Source organism: Talpa europaea, assembly GCF_964194135.1.
Source record: "Talpa europaea genome assembly, chromosome: 6".
Classification (NCBI taxonomy): domain Eukaryota; kingdom Metazoa; phylum Chordata; class Mammalia; order Eulipotyphla; family Talpidae; genus Talpa; species Talpa europaea.
Window position 1 is genome coordinate 91293027 of NC_140072.1, and position 18621 is coordinate 91311647.

Consider the following 18621-nt stretch of genomic DNA (forward strand, 5'->3'; position numbering starts at 1 on the left):
TTTCATTTTATCTTCACCCTGGATGAATACAGTTGGTCTATAAAGAAACTACCAGGAATGCGTCTGTAGTGAAATAAGTTAGGTTTATTGACTTGCTGCGTCAATGAATAGCCATATGCCTGAGGAACCATGCAGAGTCTTAGCAAGATGGGATAGGAACTTTTGGTAAGAGTTGGGCTAATGGTGAAAGACCAGGAAAAGTGAGGACTAGCTCTGGATAGAATGCAGGTAAGGTGGAGGTGGGTTAGTAATTGAGTCTCTTTCAGAAGTCGTTGTTTAGGAGCAGGAAAAATGAAGGGCTCTGGGGGAAGTGATTGGTAAGAAAGCAGTAATTACTCAGAGAAAGAGATTGTTAGTCTTTTTGAAGCTGTAGTGTGACTTGGGAGAAACTGGGTTACCTGTTGTCCCTTTTGGTCTTGTCGATATCCTTTAAAGACATCCAGTGTGATTAGCAGAAGAGCACAAATTGATTATCTGATTATCAGCAGAGCATACTTTCAGAGAGGGTAAGAAAAGTGAGGTCCTTTGTTAATAAAAAGTAAAGCTATGATGGGAATTTGGATCTGATGGCAACAGTGATATATGTACTGGAACCTTTCCCCCCACTATGCCTGACAAACTATGTTAAATCCCTCAGGCACATTTTGCTTAGTAGAATGCTGCAGATTTCCCCTTAACACCCTGCTCCAGAGTGTCTCGATGAATTGGTTTGAGCCAGCTTGGTAGTCATGACACCTATTTTGTGTGTGTGTGTGTGTGTGTATTTGCAAATTACTTTTCACCTCTGGGTTGGAATGATTGTAATGAAGATGGATTGTCTTGTTAATTGCTTAAATTAAAGGAAATTTTCTTTAAACTTGTTGGGACTTTGAGTTCTCTTGTGTAATAGAATTTCCCCTCTGTAAACGTACCATTCTCAGTGCAGAAACTATTATTGCTTCCTATGTATATAATACATTGACTTGAAACTGATTTAGTGCTTTTAGGGTATTTTTTATTTATCTTCATGCTATTATGATGCAGAGTCTGTTGATTGATTCAAATCTAGTGATTTCATGGTCTAAATAAAATAGATATAAGGGTACTTTCTGTGACTAAATTTTTAGAAAATATTTGTTCTTTTCTGCTGAAGAAATTATCTAAGGTCGGCATTACATTTTTTTGTTTTGGGGCTTAAAATAAGATGGCAATTTGTAGTGGTCAAACAAAATGTTCTTTTATGATATGTTTAATTTTCTTTACTTTCATATGAAATTAGTGTTTTTACCTTAATATTGCTATTTTTTTCATTCACTCGTCTATCATGGGCAACTGTCCATACCAGTAAGTATAGAATCATGATTGTGAACTGATTTCTGATAGATGTACACAAGTTATTAAAACATCTCAATATTTTGGCTATTTTCTTAGGAACAGTATTCAGGAATATAATTGCTATGTGTTAAATATATGTTAAAAATTATTACTAATTTTAAAGCATCCTTGGATTTCTGAATAAGTTTAACTTTATCACTATGAACTATCTTTTAATATGTTAGGTTGTATTTCACTTAGAATGTTTACATTTTTATTCATGAAAAAGACTAATAATTTTAGTTTCTTGTAAAGGCTTTGACAGATTTCAGTATCAAAGTTATGCTGACCTCATAAAATGGATTGGGAAATATTTTTAATTCTCTTTCAAACATCCATAAATGTTTGAAAAAACTCAAGTGATGAAGCTATCTGAAATTTTCTTGTAGAGTTTGATTTTGTTTAATTATATAGGATTTCATATTTTCTATTACTTCTTTGCCAAGTTAGACAAGTTTTGCTTCTTATGGGATTTGTCCATTTTATCTAAATTTTCTATAATTTGACTTAATTTTCACAATATCTTTACTATATTTTTAATATAGTAACTTTTATGTACCTACTTTTTAGTCTGCTTATTTGTAATTTTGTGCTCCTTTTTCTCACTTCAAACACCAATTCTCAGATTAAAAAAACAACTATTTTCTAACAGATTGTTTTTATCATTATTTCTTTATTTAAATTTTTTTTTAAGATTTATTTATATGTATTTATTTATTTATACAAGCACTGGGTACAGTCAGAAGCGCGGGAGGGTGAGAGAATTCACCAGAGCCAGAGTGGGGAGCAAAGCAGGCAGAAGGACCGAAGCACACTACTGAGGGGAGCAGCGGGCGGCAGGAGAGGTCTGCGCGCCATGTGGGACCCTCCTCCGGCGGCCGGGGAGCAGCCAGGGATAGAACCAGTGCTGCAAAGGCTGCGGGCAGCTTTGCAACCCAGCGCTCAACCACTGCACCACCGGGGAGGCCCTATTTAAATACTTTTTAATCTACTCTTTTTCATGTTTCTTGAGATACATACTCAAATCACTAATGATTTTACTTTTTTAAAATGTGCTCATGAAATTTCCCTATAAATGCACCTTTAGCTGTATCTCACAAGTCTCAAGTCTGATATAGCATACTTTATCAGTCAATTCAAAATACCTTAAGGTGTCCACTGTGGTTTTGATGGAAACTTAGTAGTAAAAAATTTAGGATGGAAGCTTCCCAAGGCCAAAAACTAGAGGTGGGGGTAGAAATGATTACTAGTCATTAAACCAGCTTTGGAAAAATCCTTAGGCACAGATCACTGTCAAAGCTCTATAGGCAGAGACTGGAGGTTGAGATATGTAGAATTTTCTGTCATTACAACACAGCACCAGTCCTTACAGATTAACCAGCCAGACTTTAGAAGTGATGGATTTCACAATAAAATTCCACAAAGAATTGAACCCCCCAAAAGAATACCATATAAAAACAACTGCTCTGGCAAAATACAGTTCTTGTCCCAAGACTGCCTGCCTGCCTGTGTCTGTGCAGGTGTCTCTTTTAGCAGATCTGTCCCTTTGAAAGGCAGGTCTTGTCTGAAGACTGCCCACCTGTGTCTATGCAGGTGCCTCTTTTCCTTAATAAGCTTGCCCTTTTAAATGCAGCCATTCCCTGTTTGTGTCTATGTGAAAGTCTTGTTCTTTAGTAAACCCATTGTGTGCTGCTGAATGGGCTGAATTCCCATTCGGAGGAAACCTACTCACTAAAGGAAAACCTACTGGAGGAAACCTACTCACTAAAGGAAAACCTGCTAGAGGAAACCTACTCACTAAACTTACTCAGACCCCACCTACTTACTAAACCCTAACATCTAAACCCTGTCAGTTGAACCCCAACAGTTTCTTCTTTGATTCATAGGTTATTTAGAAATATATTGCATAATATATAAACATTTGGGAATTTGGTAGATTTTTGTTGTTGATAACCCAGTTTAAGACTACTGTGGTCTAGGATCATTCTTTCAATGACTGCAACTGTGAGTAATTTGTTCACATTTTATGGTCGGGTTTATAAAATGAAATATGGTGTGCTTCATATCACTTAAGTCAAGATTATTAAACATGTTCAAATTCCCTATATCACTAATGACTTTTTAGAGCTCACTTAATTGAGAGAGGTGTATTAGAATTGCCTCACTCCCAGTGCATAGCCCTTCTGAGGTCATTTCTTCCTAAGAGAAGCTTGGAGTGTTTACCAAGTTGTCTCTTCTTTGGCAGTCCTGAATATCTAAGTATTGATGAAAGCTCTGCTTTGCTTTTTTTTGCCTCTGTGTAACATCTTCTTTGCTGCATTTTCGTGCATTTCAATCCATGTTGTTAATGATTCAGCACTTTCCTGGAGAGCAAAAATTGAGTAGAATATTGGACTGATTCTTTGAGCTTCCTTTTTATCTGGGATTCTTAATTCTTCATTGTCTTTGTAGTAAGAGAATTAAAATTTTTGTGTTCCCAGCCTACTCACATGATACAAGTTCCAGGATACTGCTTTCTGCTTGGTCTTTTTGTCCAGTCCTGGTAATTGGCAAATACTCAAGGGGACAAAAATCCTCTAAATGTGTTTCCCTTCTGTCTGGACTCTTGACACCTGAAGTCCTGGATTTCTTGGTTACTCTCTCTGTATGTTCAAATGGCAAAGTTTGTTTTTTAAACCTGATTTCACTTTGATAGTTGTATTCAGTGGGAAATTTGGTCAGATATTGATTGCTATGCCTCATAATTGCTCTTTCTTTCTGTGTTTTGGTTTCTTCTTTCTTCCTAGCTAAGAATAGCTAAACTTGGTTCTCTTCATATAAGACTTGTGAGCAGCCATCTTGCCTTATGTCCCTGACATTCGCCTGTTGGGGTCACTGGGACACTAAGTCTGGCCACACTGTCCTGAGTAGTACATTCTGCCACAACTGCAGTGACCCCTTCTCTAAGAACACAGGCCTCCTCAGTCCAGGGGTGTTGCAAGCAATAAGAATCTTTCAGGGCAACCAAGTCTTGCTCCTGAACCACTTCCTGAACATGGAGGAAAAGTTGGCTGGAGACTGATCCTAAGAAAATCTTTCAGTTCTTTTTTCCCAAAACTAGTCACATGACCCTGTGTACTTGGAACTGGGCTGATCTTGTATTTTCTATCAAAGGAAATATATGTGATTACTCCAGGCACCTTCAATAGGGTTGCTTGTCTATATAATTAAAAACTATGGTGCCTCTCTTGGGGAATTTGTTGATAAATTCAGTGAGCAAAAAATTGCCCAATTAGAAGAGGTGAAACAGGCTTCCTCCAAACAAATCCAGGGTGCTGTTGAGCTGGAGGAGTAAAAGCAGGCAGTGGTTCAAAAGCACCATCACCTTTTTTGAGGGCAGAGTAATAACATCACTATGGCCTGGGAAGGAAGTTACTGGGGACAACTGTATAGAGTATATATACAAAGAGGTAAGGAATCACCTGGACTATCATATCTATGCAGAATAGAGGGTTGAAAAGAACAGTCGTACATGACAAGCTGGGTGGGGAAGCACATGGTGCAGATTATCTCTGTACAGCAGCAAAAGGGGTCAATTGCCAAGTGCAGCGCAGATCTAAAGCTGCTCACGAAGAAGGCTCCAGCACAGCCAGTTCTGTAAATGCCTCTGTCCCAACTGAAACAGCTGGAAACAGTTGACTCACTAAATGGAAACCAGTCTGTGTGGCAAAATATTTGTTTTGCTGTATGGTGAAGTTAGTTTATAGTTCCTAAAAATGAAGGTTTTTGAGTTCTATATAGTGAGAATTAAAAAAAAAACAATTGGCCAGTAAGATTTTTTTATCCTTCTTATTCTGCGTTTTGAGCAGTTCCATGATTACTTTTGAATAAGCAGTTTGCTTTTAATAAGATTTGATTCCTGACTTAAAAAAAAAAAAGAGAACAGTTAAAATTATTTACATATTTAACTTGTTTACTTAATTACTGTGGCTCCATCAACTAAGTATTTGTAAGAAAGACATCTAAGCGTCATCCTTGATTCCTCCCTTTTCCTCATCACCCAAATCTAGTTTGTTTAAAAATGTCTCGAATCCATCCCCTTCATTCCTATCTATACTGCCCCTCTATTGCAAGAAACCACCTCTCTCTCCTTGCTGGACTACTGCGTTAGTCTTGGAACTAATTCTTCTTCCGACCTATTTCCCAGTAATATTTTTTCCAAAAATATCTCGAGTAATCTTTATGAGACATAAATTGGATTATCTTTCTCTGGGGGAAATAAAGATAACTTCTTTTAGCTTTTCCATTGAAGAATAAATTCCCATAGAATAAAATCTCAAAATCTTTTCCATGGTCCTTCAGAGTCCTACATTATATGATTTCTGATCTTATCTCATTTGGCTTAGTATGCTTCAGTTATACTGGGTTCTTCTCAGTTCCTCAAAAAAGACTTGAGTTCTTTTCCCATGGCTGTGCTGGTCTTTGGATGTATTAGTTCCTTTGGTTAAGACATTTCATCAATGACCTTCTATATGCTGCCTTCTTTTCTGTTCACAGAAAAGGTTTTCCTGACCATGTCTAAAGCTGATTTTCTCACTTCTTTGTTGTTGTTGTTTTTTTTCCCCAGAACTCTATTGGCTTCCTCTGTAGCACCTGCCATACTTTGTAATTGATTTATCTATCTTCCCTGGTAGGCCAGATATACCTACCCTGCAGTCAGTACCTATTATGTTCATTTTGTAGGTTCTTCATAAATATTTTTGGATTGAAAGAGTGACTTGTAAGTACCATGCCAAGCTTATTACTTGAAACAGAGTTAATCCTAAAAACAAAACAAAGTTCCCAGAACAAGCTTATCAAATAGGTAGGTGCTAGAGTTAGCTGTATTTTATTGATGAGGAAAGTGAAGCTTAACAATGTTTGGGCTTTCTAGTGTTCTCGGATCTTTTTACTTTTTTCACTTTTTGTCCATTTTTTATCTTATGTCATATCCTCTTCCTAGTGGCTGTCATTATATTAATGTTCTGGTAGTCCAACTTTAGCTTCTTGCCTTTGCTTAACATTAATAGCCAAAATGTTAGAGAAGAAATTAGAAATTTGTAATGAAAGTTGAGAAAGTATTAATAGGACTTAAGTACTTGAAGTGGTGACTAACACATATTGTGAACGATTTTCAAGTTATAAAATCTCATTACTTTGTGACTATAAATAGAAAGACCTTGTAACAACCTGTCCTTGGGTATTTTATATATGTTAAATGCTTATTGGAGGAAAACAGTTTTGAGCCTTTTATACGTAAAGGACTTTGTAGTTACATGGATAAGGATCTTCTAATTTAGTGCTCAAAAACATCAGTAGGATTTCCATGTTAGATATTATTTTATATCCAGACTTAATAGTCTACATGTAATGATCCTGCTTTTTATTTTTTGCATTATTTAATCAGTCAACAAGTATTTGTTATGGGCCAGGTATTTTTTAAATTCTGGTACACAGTGGTGAATGAAACAGATTTTTCCCCAGTAGAGCTTACACTTAAGAATCAGGAAGGATGACATTAAACAAAATAAATAAGTAAAAGGTACAGTATAGTAAATGTTGATAAGTACTACAGAGGTAAATAAAGTACAAGTGGGGGTTGGGAAGTGCTAAGAAAGTGTGCCTGTGTTTGTTCAATTTTAAATAGTGTGATCATGAAAGAGCTTACTAAGTTGTTGACATTTGTGCAAGTAGATGGGGGGAGCAAGTCATTCAATATCTTGGGGAATCCTATCCAGAGAGAATATTATTCTTTTTCAGTTTCTCTCAGTTCTTTCCTTAAATTTTTGTATTTTCTGTTGTTTTTGTTTCTGCCCTTCTTTGTGGTATGAATTTTGATCATTGTCTTGTGCCACAAGACAATTTATTGGATGCAGTGCCACAAACATTTATTGATGCAGTATGCCAGATAGACCCTGTCAATAGTGTTAATCTATTCCTTTTTTTCAATCTCCACTACCTTCAACCCCGTTTTCATCCAGCTCTCGTTCCCCTTTATTTATCATATACTTTCTGACTTTCACCCTTTTCTCAGGTTTGTTTTTTTGAAAATACAGATCTGTCATTTGACTATTTTACTTAATAATGACTGACCATCAGTACAGTCGCTTCAGGCCAAACTTCTTAGGTGGTGGCATTAAGACTCTTAGCGGTTGGGGTTACAATTTCAGGCTCATTTCCTGCTGCTGAGACCTTTCACGGACCCTATGTTTGAGTTGCATTGACCACCAGATCTTTTAATTTTCATGCTTCCTTCTTTCATCCTTGCTTAGCCTTCCCTGCTTAGAAAGCACTTCGCCTCTCCCTTCTTAATCCATTTGTACCTGACATTTTTCTCAACTACAGTGATTTCTTGGTATAGTGCTTTGTAACTTTGTCAGACACTTTGTCATTGTAAGGATAGCACATTTGATTCCATAGTTCCAAACCAAAACTGACAGTATAGTGAAACTTGTCTCCAAGAAGGGACCAAGAAAAAAATAGCCAGAGTGGCACAAGATGATGTTTTCATTCAAAGGTTTCCAAGTGTGAAACACCAAGTTTAGAGGGTCAGAGCTAACTTAAATTCAGTTTATGTTTAACATCTCTGGTTCTGATGGCTCAGAGATTCTGAGGTAGTGGTGAATCTTAGCATTACTTGCTGTACCATCGTAACAGTAGTTGAACAAGGCCAAGTTAGCAGAAATGCTAGGTAAAAGGATAACTACTACTTTGGTCAGGAACACCAAAATCAGTTACTGTCCCAAAATCAATTATTGTCTCAAATCTCTTGGATTTGTAAATATTTATATCTGTTTCCGCCCCTGACTGTGCTCCTGGAGGGCAGAGAAAGGTCTTTCTCTTCTTTATATATTCCTATACTTATAGTGCCTACGAAATAGAAATAGTACAGTGCCTACGAAATAGAAAATGGAGAGAATTCTCTACTTAAGAGAATAGTCAGTGAATATTGAATTAGCACTGTAGGTTTGTCCAATAGAACTTTTTGCAGTGACCCAAGTGTTTTTTATGTGCACTATCCAGTGATATAGCCACTAGGTACATTTGGCTGTTGAGTACTTGCAAAGGCTAGCGTGGTTGAGGGACTGAATATTTTTATTTCCATTAATTTAAATGCAGATAGCTACATTTTGGTTAGTGGCTACTATATTGGACAGTGCAGTTTAAACAGTTTACATAATTATATCAGATGACTAGAGTTCTCAGATTTTTTTTTTTTTTTGGCTTGCATTCCAAATTGTAAACTATTAGTTTTACTTTTTGTGACTTTTCTCTTCTTTGAAAACCCATTTCTGCTACTGTTATTATATATATTATCAACCTTTTTTTTTTCTTTTAGAATTTTGGGTTTTGGTCAAATGACAGAAAGACATGTACTGAAGCTTATAAAATTTCTTTCAAATAGTTTAAGAACCTGGGAATCATTTTTGGCATCCTCTTTTACCCCACTAAGAATGTGAAATTAGTCTTCAGGAAAGAAATAAATTCTTATGGGCATTTAATTAAGGAAAAAATAAGATCAATATAGAACTACATGAATTCACCGAGAGGATGGAGGAAATCCCAAAGTACAATTTTCTCTATTTAGAGAAATAGCATTTAAAAAAGAAAAGCAATAGGGCTATGGAAAACAGTGTGGAAGTTTTTCAAAACATTAAAAATAGATCTACCATATGATCCAGTAATTCCTTTCCTAGGTATCTACCTGAGGAATGCAAAGATTTATGTACTCCTTTTTTTCATTGTAGCATTGTTTACAATAACCAAGGTAAGGACACAGCCTAAGCGCCCAACAACAGATGAATGGATTTAGCAGATATGGTGTATATACATAAGGGAATACTACTAAGCTATAAATAAAAAAGGTTGAAATCTTGCCATTTGAGACAGCATGGATGAAACTGGAGGGGATTATGCTGAGTGAAGTAAGTTAGGAGAAAGATAAATACCAGATGACTTTACTCATGTGGATTACATAGAAACAAAACAAAGGAACAGGGCAAAACTAAATCAGAAAAGCCCTGGAAATCTGATTGTAGATTTGAGGCTGCCTAACTGGGGAAAAGAGGAGGAAGAGGCCCCAGTTGACTATGGTGGAGGATTGTGGGTGCTTTGATGGGGGGGTGTGTGGTAACATACATCTGATTAGTATGAACCTATATCCCTAATTCTTACTTAATGCAGTAAACCAGCATTACCCAATAAAACATAATACAATTATTAAAAATACAAAAAGAAGGGAAAGGAACAGAGTTAGGGGAAACTTTTTTGTTTAACTTGATTGTCATGAAAACCATGCAAGGAGGAATCCAAGGTAGAATAATGCTGGGAAACAGCAGATACTCACAAGAAGGTAAAGAATAGCGACTAAGAAACTCTATTTTGTCTGGTTAGCTCAGTGTATCCTAGCTCATTGTCAGTTATTTCTGTCGTGTGGTATAAAAAGTGCTTCTCTTATGTTTCTCAGCGTTTTCTTCCATGTTGACGTGCTAGGCATGGATGAATTCAGTATGCATTCTTTTTGGGAAGTCCTTACTATTGATACTTCTCAGTTTCTTTGTCCATATATCTACCTTTTCTTATCCCTTTCTATTTGTCAAAATGTTCTGCTTTGCTACCATATGTAATCTGAACAAGCATTAACAGTACTTATTATTTTGCTCTAAATTGATCCTCTTTAATCTGCATAGATAATTTCTCTAGGGTTTTTGATTTAATGGTGACCATTCATGCTTTGATACGGGGTTTACTAGGAGATGTTTCTTGTTAAATTGTCCATACCCAGAGAGAGACACTTTTACTAAAAGGTTGGGGCATCTAGCTCTCAGAGGTACTGGTCAGCTTCCCAGCTGACAGAGAAAGCAAACAAACAACTCTTTCATTTCTCAGAGTGTTGTCTACCTTACTCCTTTGGGACATAGGATTGGCAGCCAAGAAAATAAAAGACAAGGAAAACATTTACCCTAAATATCTTTATTCTGAAGTAGAGATGGGTAACTCTAAGGTTGTGTATAGTACAGAGTGCAGTTGTAAGCTTGCTATATTTTATTTTCAAGTTATGCCAACAAATGAATCATTTCAGAAATCTCGTTTCTCAAATATAACTATTATATATAGTGCTGGAGCCTTCCTAGTATAGGCATTCCAGATGGACGAAAGGAAGAACAGTCACCTTGTGATAGTAAACCTTTACCTCTTTCCCAGGTGACTTGAATAACTTATGTAAGTTATAGTTAGCAGAAAAATGCACCAAAGTTAATCACAAATACAAAAGGAAGATGTCCCAGAATAGGTACATCAGATATTATCAAGGCAAGAATAGTAATACATGTTTCTTCTTTATTTGAAAATGTAGGAAATACATATATCTTCCTTGTTTTGTTAGTCTTGGTTTCTAATTTAAAACATACACCCTCCCCCCACCAACTAAAAGAAAATGTAGTAACACTGCATTATCAAGGAGGTTGATGTGATTGCCACCCTGCAATAAATGAAATGTAACTTATCTTATGTAATAAAATGAGTATCATTTATACTGTTATCTTTTCATGAACTTTGCTAGTGTTTTCTTAAAGTGTTTATCTAGCATGTTTTATTTTGCCCCTCTTGGTCATAGTCTATTTATTTTATGTATTTGCATTTAAATATCTAAAATTCATTGTTTAATTTTTGTGTTAGAGAAGCAGTAAGATTATTGTAAAATTGAAAATATTTAAAAGAAAATGCAACTTATAAAATTTTATTACTTAGATATGAAGGATGTTAATGGTTTGGCTCTCTACCTTCTAGAATTTTTCTGTTTTTCATACGTAAGTATGTGTATGTACACAGTTGATGATTCATCTTGAAATATTCCGATTTGGGGAGGTCTTAAAGATCAAATGTGTAGGCAGTTTACATTCATTCTACATTCCACTCATAAGAAATTATTTGTGTTTTGAGTTTTTCCAAAGAATAAAATAGGCTTTTTAACACTTCCATTTCAAAATACAGTCTTTTTTCTGTGATTCTATTATGTCTATTTGTGGATGTATCAATGACTAGAGACATTTTTCTAATTTTATTTAATTGAGTAATTCCCATAAAATCAAACAAAAACTCACTTGAACTCGAGTACTTTATTTCAGTAGACTCAAAAGGAGGCGGACTTTGAGTTTATTTGTATTTGAGATTTGCAGGAATGCTTATTTTAAAGTCTCTGATCTCATAAAAGGACTTAATGTTCTTCCTCCCCCCCCCCCCCCCAATTTAGGACTTTGCTTTATCCTGTTTCTAGGTTTGGCAATACACATTGGGTTTAGATAATAACATCTATAAACATTTTTATAGGACATAAGATTTTTTAAAAGAATCTTACACATAAAATGTTATTTATAGTTTATTTACTCCCCTATCCACCTGTCAAAAGTAAATAAAGTAAAAACAAATCTGTAAATGTATGATTTACATAATTTATACATTCCATTATCTTTTCAGAAACATTTGTGTAAAGGTTGTTGACCAACTGAGTTGGGTCTCTGCCAATACATAAGCTATTTTGCCTGCTACATATAATCAACCAAGGCAGCTTATTCCAGTGATGATGTTGTTCATTATACCGAAATTAAGAACATCAACAGATTTCTCAATAGTTCTGAATGAGAGCAGATTTCTGTGTCTTTGCATTTAAGTAATTTAACAAAGGACTTTGAAAGATCACTTGCAATCACATGGCAACTATTTCTAAAACACTACTTAATTCCATCTAATTTCCTTCATAGCCACTGTTGATGATTCTATTTTGGGAATTCATGTGCAGTCAGATAATTCAGAGTCTGGGTTTCTTTACAAAGTCAGTATAATACCATAAACCAAAAGTATATTTAAAGAAAGTTACACCATGTTTTTAAATGGCCTTGCTCTAGAGAAATATCAAGCTAATAAACGATTTTTATTGGCATACTAAACTTTGCTATCTGTGGTATACATATTCAGTGAATAGGAAATGGCAGAAGACTCAACCAAAGAACTTAGTGTGTTCCTTTGTGAAGGACAGAGTCTTCAAATTCTAGGTAAAAATTAATATCTGCAAAGCAATAGTAGCATAATTTCTTACTTTATTTTCAAAGTTGTAACATGAGACCTACCAATAAAGTTTTGCAGAATGGCTTCTTGAACAATTTGATTACTCAAGAACCATGATTACTAAGAAATGATAGTACTGCTGTAAACAGTAAACACAAGGTTCATTCCTGATACAGGTACAGCTTTGCTATGTCACAAGAAAAGTATTTTATTTATTTCTGTGATCATTTTAATAAATCATGTATATAAAATAATAGGTTAAACAAGCAGAAATATATATAGTTTGTGTATATGTGTGTATCCAAGTGTCAGATATATTGAAATTGCTCAGATTTCAGTCTTTTATAAAAAGGTCCTTTTGAAACCTAAGTCAATAAGCCCTTTTGTCTAGTTTGTATTATTTTTACTGTATAAGTGCAGTTTAACTTAGCATGTATTGAGTGCCCAGGTGGGCGTGTTTTTAAGTATTTCACACATGTTAACTCAATAAAATATCTACAGTATTATGAGACTATGTATTGTTATTGTCATCCCCATTCTACAGATAAGGGAGATATGGAGAAATTAAGCAATTTGCTGGTTATTGGTGCAGCCAGTATTCAAACCCAGGTATTAAATTTCTAGAACTGTTATGTGACAAGGTGTAACATCTGTGGGATGGTGTACTGTATTATTAAATATGATGTATGTTAGAAATGAGGCAGTTTATTTTTTATAACCATGTGGTAAGATTAGAGTAAAAGGCAGTATGCATTTAACAAATAATAGCAAATAGAATAAGGGTTGACTTTAATATCTTTAGAATGCAGTTTACTGTTTTTATCATGATTGTGATATAACGTGTTGATTTGTGCACTGCCCATAATGGAAAGTTCTTTGCCTCAAGACAAATCTTGCCTTAGAGTAGAGTGGAAGATAATTCAAGGAAAAAACCCTGTATATGATGTTTTTAAATGTCCAATTTCATCTCAAATATATAGGAACCATGAATGTAACATAAACTCCTGTACTAAAAGGAATCTGCGAGTAGTCCAAATCTAGAATTCATCCTTTGTTACTGTAAACAGTCCAAAGACCTCTCAGTGAGATTCTGCTAATTTCAGGTACATCTTTTTTTCAGGGTCAATAAGCATACTATTATCACTAGGGTCTTCATTAGAGAAGCTTCTTTCTAGAAAAGAAATAAAAATACCATGTATTAGAAGTACTATAAGTTTAAGAGACATTGTTAGGCTTATACAGATGTCATAATCATTCTGTTAACTTATTTGTAAAATCTTTTACATCTCTGAAGTGGTTGACATTTTATCCTTGCAGTTATCTGTAGCAAAAATTAGACTTAAGAGAGTGGGAAGGCTAGGGATTATTATCCTTGAGTTGTGATGAAAACCACAGTCTTTTAAATCGGCCTTTGACATTAATGAATGATGCTCATTCATTCTTTTGAGGGAGGTCCTTAGATTCTTTCTAAATTTTTTCTCTACAGACTTCAATATGATTCTCTTCAAACTTTGCTTTAAAAAAAAAATGTTATGCTTTCTGGTGGAAAGGAGAGCACTTTTATCTTCAAATACCCATGAAAAAGAAATCTGTATCATTTGCAATGCCCTCGTGTTTTAATCATTTTAATTAAACAGTAATTACCAAGGATCATTTACAGAAAATGCAACTGCTTTTATTATTTAAAGTCTTCTAACTCTTTAAATGGATTTGTTAAGTTCCTGCCCCTCCCCCCAAGATTTGTGGAAATACCATCTTACAGCATCCTAGGTTATGGATTTGGTGGAATCTTGTATTCACTGGTGTCTGTATTTCTTTGGATCTCTATGACCATGTTTCCTTTTCATGAACTTCATGGACTTCAGTTCTAGTATGTGTACATAGTGCAGCAAAACAACCTTACTTGGCTTCTCTTCCACCTTACAATACTACGTATTTCTTATTTTCTTTCTCAAAGGTAAATGAGCCACTTTATAGTTTGCAGCTCATTTAGATTATAACATTGATAGTCATTTTAAGTTTCATGAAAAATTTCAAGTATATGTAGAACTAGAGAAAATAATATAGTGAAACATTCATGTGTCTACCATATCCCAGCCTCAGTAGTTACCAACTCATGGCCAGTTTATTTTATCTGGAACCTGCTCTGCTTGCTCCTCCTGGGTTATCTTGAAATAAATCTCAAATATCATACAGAATATGATATTTGATAGGCGATAATGATGTAAAAAAGACCACAATAACTTATCTATCACACCTTAAAAATTGGCAATAGTTACATCAAAAATAGAAATGTAAAGCATAGTAAGACATTTTTGTGCTTCATTTTAACCATGTGCTTCTTTTAGCACATTTCACAGTATGTTCAGTATTAAAGTGGTTTTTGTCTTATGAACATTGAAAAGTGGAAAAGGTATAGGAACATTCTTTTTAATGCTATTCAAGGCAATATTCTTAGAGTTCTCCATTTTTCTATCTTAACCTTTAAAAGAAAGGGCTCACTTTGCTGTCAGAATATACAAACTATTATACTTTGCCCACTAATGATGAGCCCAAGCACATTGTGACATACGTATCCTGTGAATTAAGATCTTTTTAAATAAGGTAACTATGATACTGTGACTTACAAGAAAAAAGTATGTTTGATCATTCAGGTGACCAGAGTATATTTCTGGTATCTATTTGGTCTTTCTGCCCCTTCTAACTCAGGGTTCCCAAAACCCTTGGAATTTCCTAAGTGTTGAAAGGGATAAAGGTATCTTGTTATGTGAATTACTTAATTCACATTATCTTTTTGGAAGCATCTAAGGATGGAGGCTGACAGCCTGTAGAACCTCTGGGAAATGGGAGAGGGACTGGAGATTGATTTCGCCCACCAGTGACCCATGAGTTAATCAGTCATGCCATATTTAATGACACCTCCTTAAAGACCCTACAGGATGGCGTTTGGAGATTTTTCAAATTGGTGAACACATGTGTACTTGGAGAGAATGGCATGCTTGGAGAGGCCATGGCAACTCCTCATCCTTTCCCCGCACCTTGCCCTATTCATTTCTTTTATCTAGGTGTACCTGCATAATATCCTTTGTAAGAAACTGATGATCCAGTGTAAGTGGGTTTCTCTTGAGTGCCATGAGCTGCGCTGGCATATTCATTGAACTTGTGGAAGAGGTCCTGAACACCTCTGATTTATATAGCCAGTTGATCAGATGCATTGGTAACAGCCTGGGTTTGCAAATGGCATCCGAAGTGGAGAGCCATCTTTGGAGACCAAGCCCTTCACTTATGGAACCTAATGCTATCTCTGGGAAAATAGTGTCAGAATGGAGTTGAATTCTCGACACCCTGCTTGCTGGCATGGGGAAACACTACCTCCCTATCAGAATTGAGAGATCAGGTAACCCATTCAGCAACAAACTATTTTTGAAAGGCTGAAAAAATTACCTCAAGTTTAGAAGTAGTTTTTAAGCCAAGAAATATCCTTCAGGTGATTGATTGGCTTTAAGTTGGGAAGTCATTAGATTGCTGTCTTCCTCTTTTATTGGAAGGAAAAGGAAGAAAATAAATAATATTTTTATCTCTGGTCAAGAGACCTAAACTGTTCTCTTTTTTTCTTTGCTCTGTAATAGATTAGTAGTTATTTAAATAATTGATGTTAAGTGTCTCTGAATTCCTGTGGTTTGAAGGCTTTACAGATACTATTAACTTTCTCTTCCTGACTGAAAAGGATGTGTGTGATAGTATCTTTTTTCCTTAGTCAATCTCAATTTAGACTCTTTGATCATGAATTAGAAAGCTTGTTGAATGTATGTGAAAATAGATGGTAAAGTATGGCTGTTTCCTTATTGTTGGTTGATTTTTGTTTACTTATTATTATTATTTTTTTTTTTACTCCTTTGAGGTGAATGGAGAACTAAAAGTTTTGCAAACAGTTCAGGCTGTAAGTTGTTATTTTTCTGTAACTTTTGAACTGAATTGAAAAGCAAAAGTTTAAAAAAATTATCTGAGCCAAATTGAATTTGGAATCCTTGACAGAGAGAACATTTCTTTGTCTTGTTGCCATTTATCCAGCTCCCTAGCTCTCTTCTTTTAAACTCCGGCCTAGGTCTGTGTCAGAGTAGGGACTGGCCACCATGCACAAATTTAGACCTGCATGTACGCATATATACATGTGAATTTGCACTTGATACCCTTTTAATAAGCTTGATAATGTCCCATAGAACAGCATTTCTTTTTCAGTATCTATGATTACTTTCTGCTCTTCAGATGGACATTTGAAAATAACAACAAAATACCTCTAGAAACGCTTCTGTCTGTTTTAATACATTTAAGCGATTTTATTTATGGTCCTTTTCCACATTCCCATCACTGCACAGAGCCTTATTATAACACTGCAGTTCTTACCCTCCCAGGTGGGGAGGAGACTAAAGCAATGATTAAAACACCAGAGCAAGTCTAGACAGCTTACATCATATTTTTAAAAATTCAGGGTTTCCGATGCTTCTATGGATCTGTCAACATGGAGGCAGAGTAAACAGGGAGACTGGAATTTAGTTATTACAGCTTATAGTCTTTTAAACACTACACCATACTAGCTATAGTAACCAGTATCCTTTCCACTTACTGACACCCGAAATATAAACCAGAAAATGCTTTTGTTTTTTTTTTTTCCAAAATGAATAAAATATAGTAGAAAAGAAATTAAATTCATGTAGTCACCTACTACACATGATTTTAAAGATATTTTAAAAGTTGTTTAGCATTTTGCTCTGGAATTTAACTGAACAATAGTTAGCACAAATGTCTGGAATAAAGAGAAATCAGCATTAGAGACATTGTCATAATCTTTGTCTTGACTTTAGGAACTGTTGTATGCAACCAAGGTAACTTTTATTCCGTATCTTGAATCAAGATATGATATAATGTATGATAAATAACCCCTGGTTAACCTAGTAGTTATCTATAACAACTTTTACTCCCTAGAGTTTAGCCAAGGTCAAGTAAATGGCAACAGAGATTTCCAGACCGCAAAAATATCACACCAGTTCATGTAACCAAATTTATTAACTTTATTCCTAGATGATTTCCAGAGTTTAACATTGTGTGCATACTTGCTTTTATTTCAGTCACAGTTTTATTTAAAGATTTATTTTATTTATTTATGCATACGAGAGCTAGGGTGTAGGCCAGAGGTGCAGTACGTGAGAGGATTTACCAGAGACAGAGTAGGGAGCAGAACAGGCAGATCTACTGAAATACACTGCTGAGGGGAGCAGCGGGCAACAGGAGAGGTCTGCTGTGCCATGTGGTTTGGCTCACTGGCCAGGAACTGAATTCTTCCTGCAGTGGCTGCTGATAGCTTGGTAGTGCTGAGACTTAACCCCTTATGCCACCAGTGAGGCCTCACTTTCAGTCATAGTTTAAAACTGATTATCTTAGTGCATAGCAAGAGATAAAGCTCTCTAGGTAGACACAACAGCTAGCTTCTATGATAAAAACTACTTACTATAATTGGTTCCAGAAGAAAATTCCATAAATTCTGTCATCATATTCCACAATATAATAGATTTATTCAACTACTTTAACTGAGGGGAACAATTACACTCTACAAAATGGTGTAGGCAGTTGAGCAGGCGGTTGAGTGTGACACTGTGAAGCTGTTCTCAGCCTCTGCAGCCACAGAGATTCCCACCAGCCAGCCACAGAGATTCCCACATGGCGCAGACAGACTCTCCAGTCTCATCTGCTGCTCCCCTCAGCAGTGTATTTCGTCAGTCTGCCTGTTCTGTTCCCCACTCTGTCTCTGCTGAATCCTCTCACCCTCCTGCACATCTGGCCTGTATCCCAATTCTTGTATAAATAAATAAATCTTTTTAAAAAAAAAACAAAGTAGTAGTATAACAATACAGTTGAGTATTCCTGTTAAAATTGCTGTATATTCAGAGTGCTTTACAGTTTATAAAGTGCTGAAATTCTAAAATCCTAAAAAAGTGGCAGAATTCTTAGCATAAAAGTTTAGGGAGAAAATATTCCTGACTATCCAATGGACCCTAAAATCATTATGTATAAAATTATGTTTTTGATGACTTTATACAGAGACTTTCAGTAGATATTGAAAGATGCTAACCTTATCTGCATTAGAAATCTATGGATTATGCACCTGTTCACAAGTGGACTTGGCCCCAG

General features: G+C 35.5%; 1 protein-coding gene and 1 pseudogene across 2 annotated transcripts in view; both read left to right on the forward strand.

Annotated features, from left to right (window-relative positions):
• UBL3 (ubiquitin like 3) overlaps positions 1-18621 on the forward strand; it is a gene marked incomplete at both ends in the record, with an annotated part of 64096 nt that overhangs the window by 7591 nt on the left and 37884 nt on the right. The window lies entirely within an intron of this gene.
• On the forward strand, positions 4199-4993 carry LOC311172503 (ATP synthase F(0) complex subunit B1, mitochondrial-like; annotated as a pseudogene). The gene has a single exon. The product of its transcript is annotated as an ATP synthase F(0) complex subunit B1, mitochondrial-like (transcript).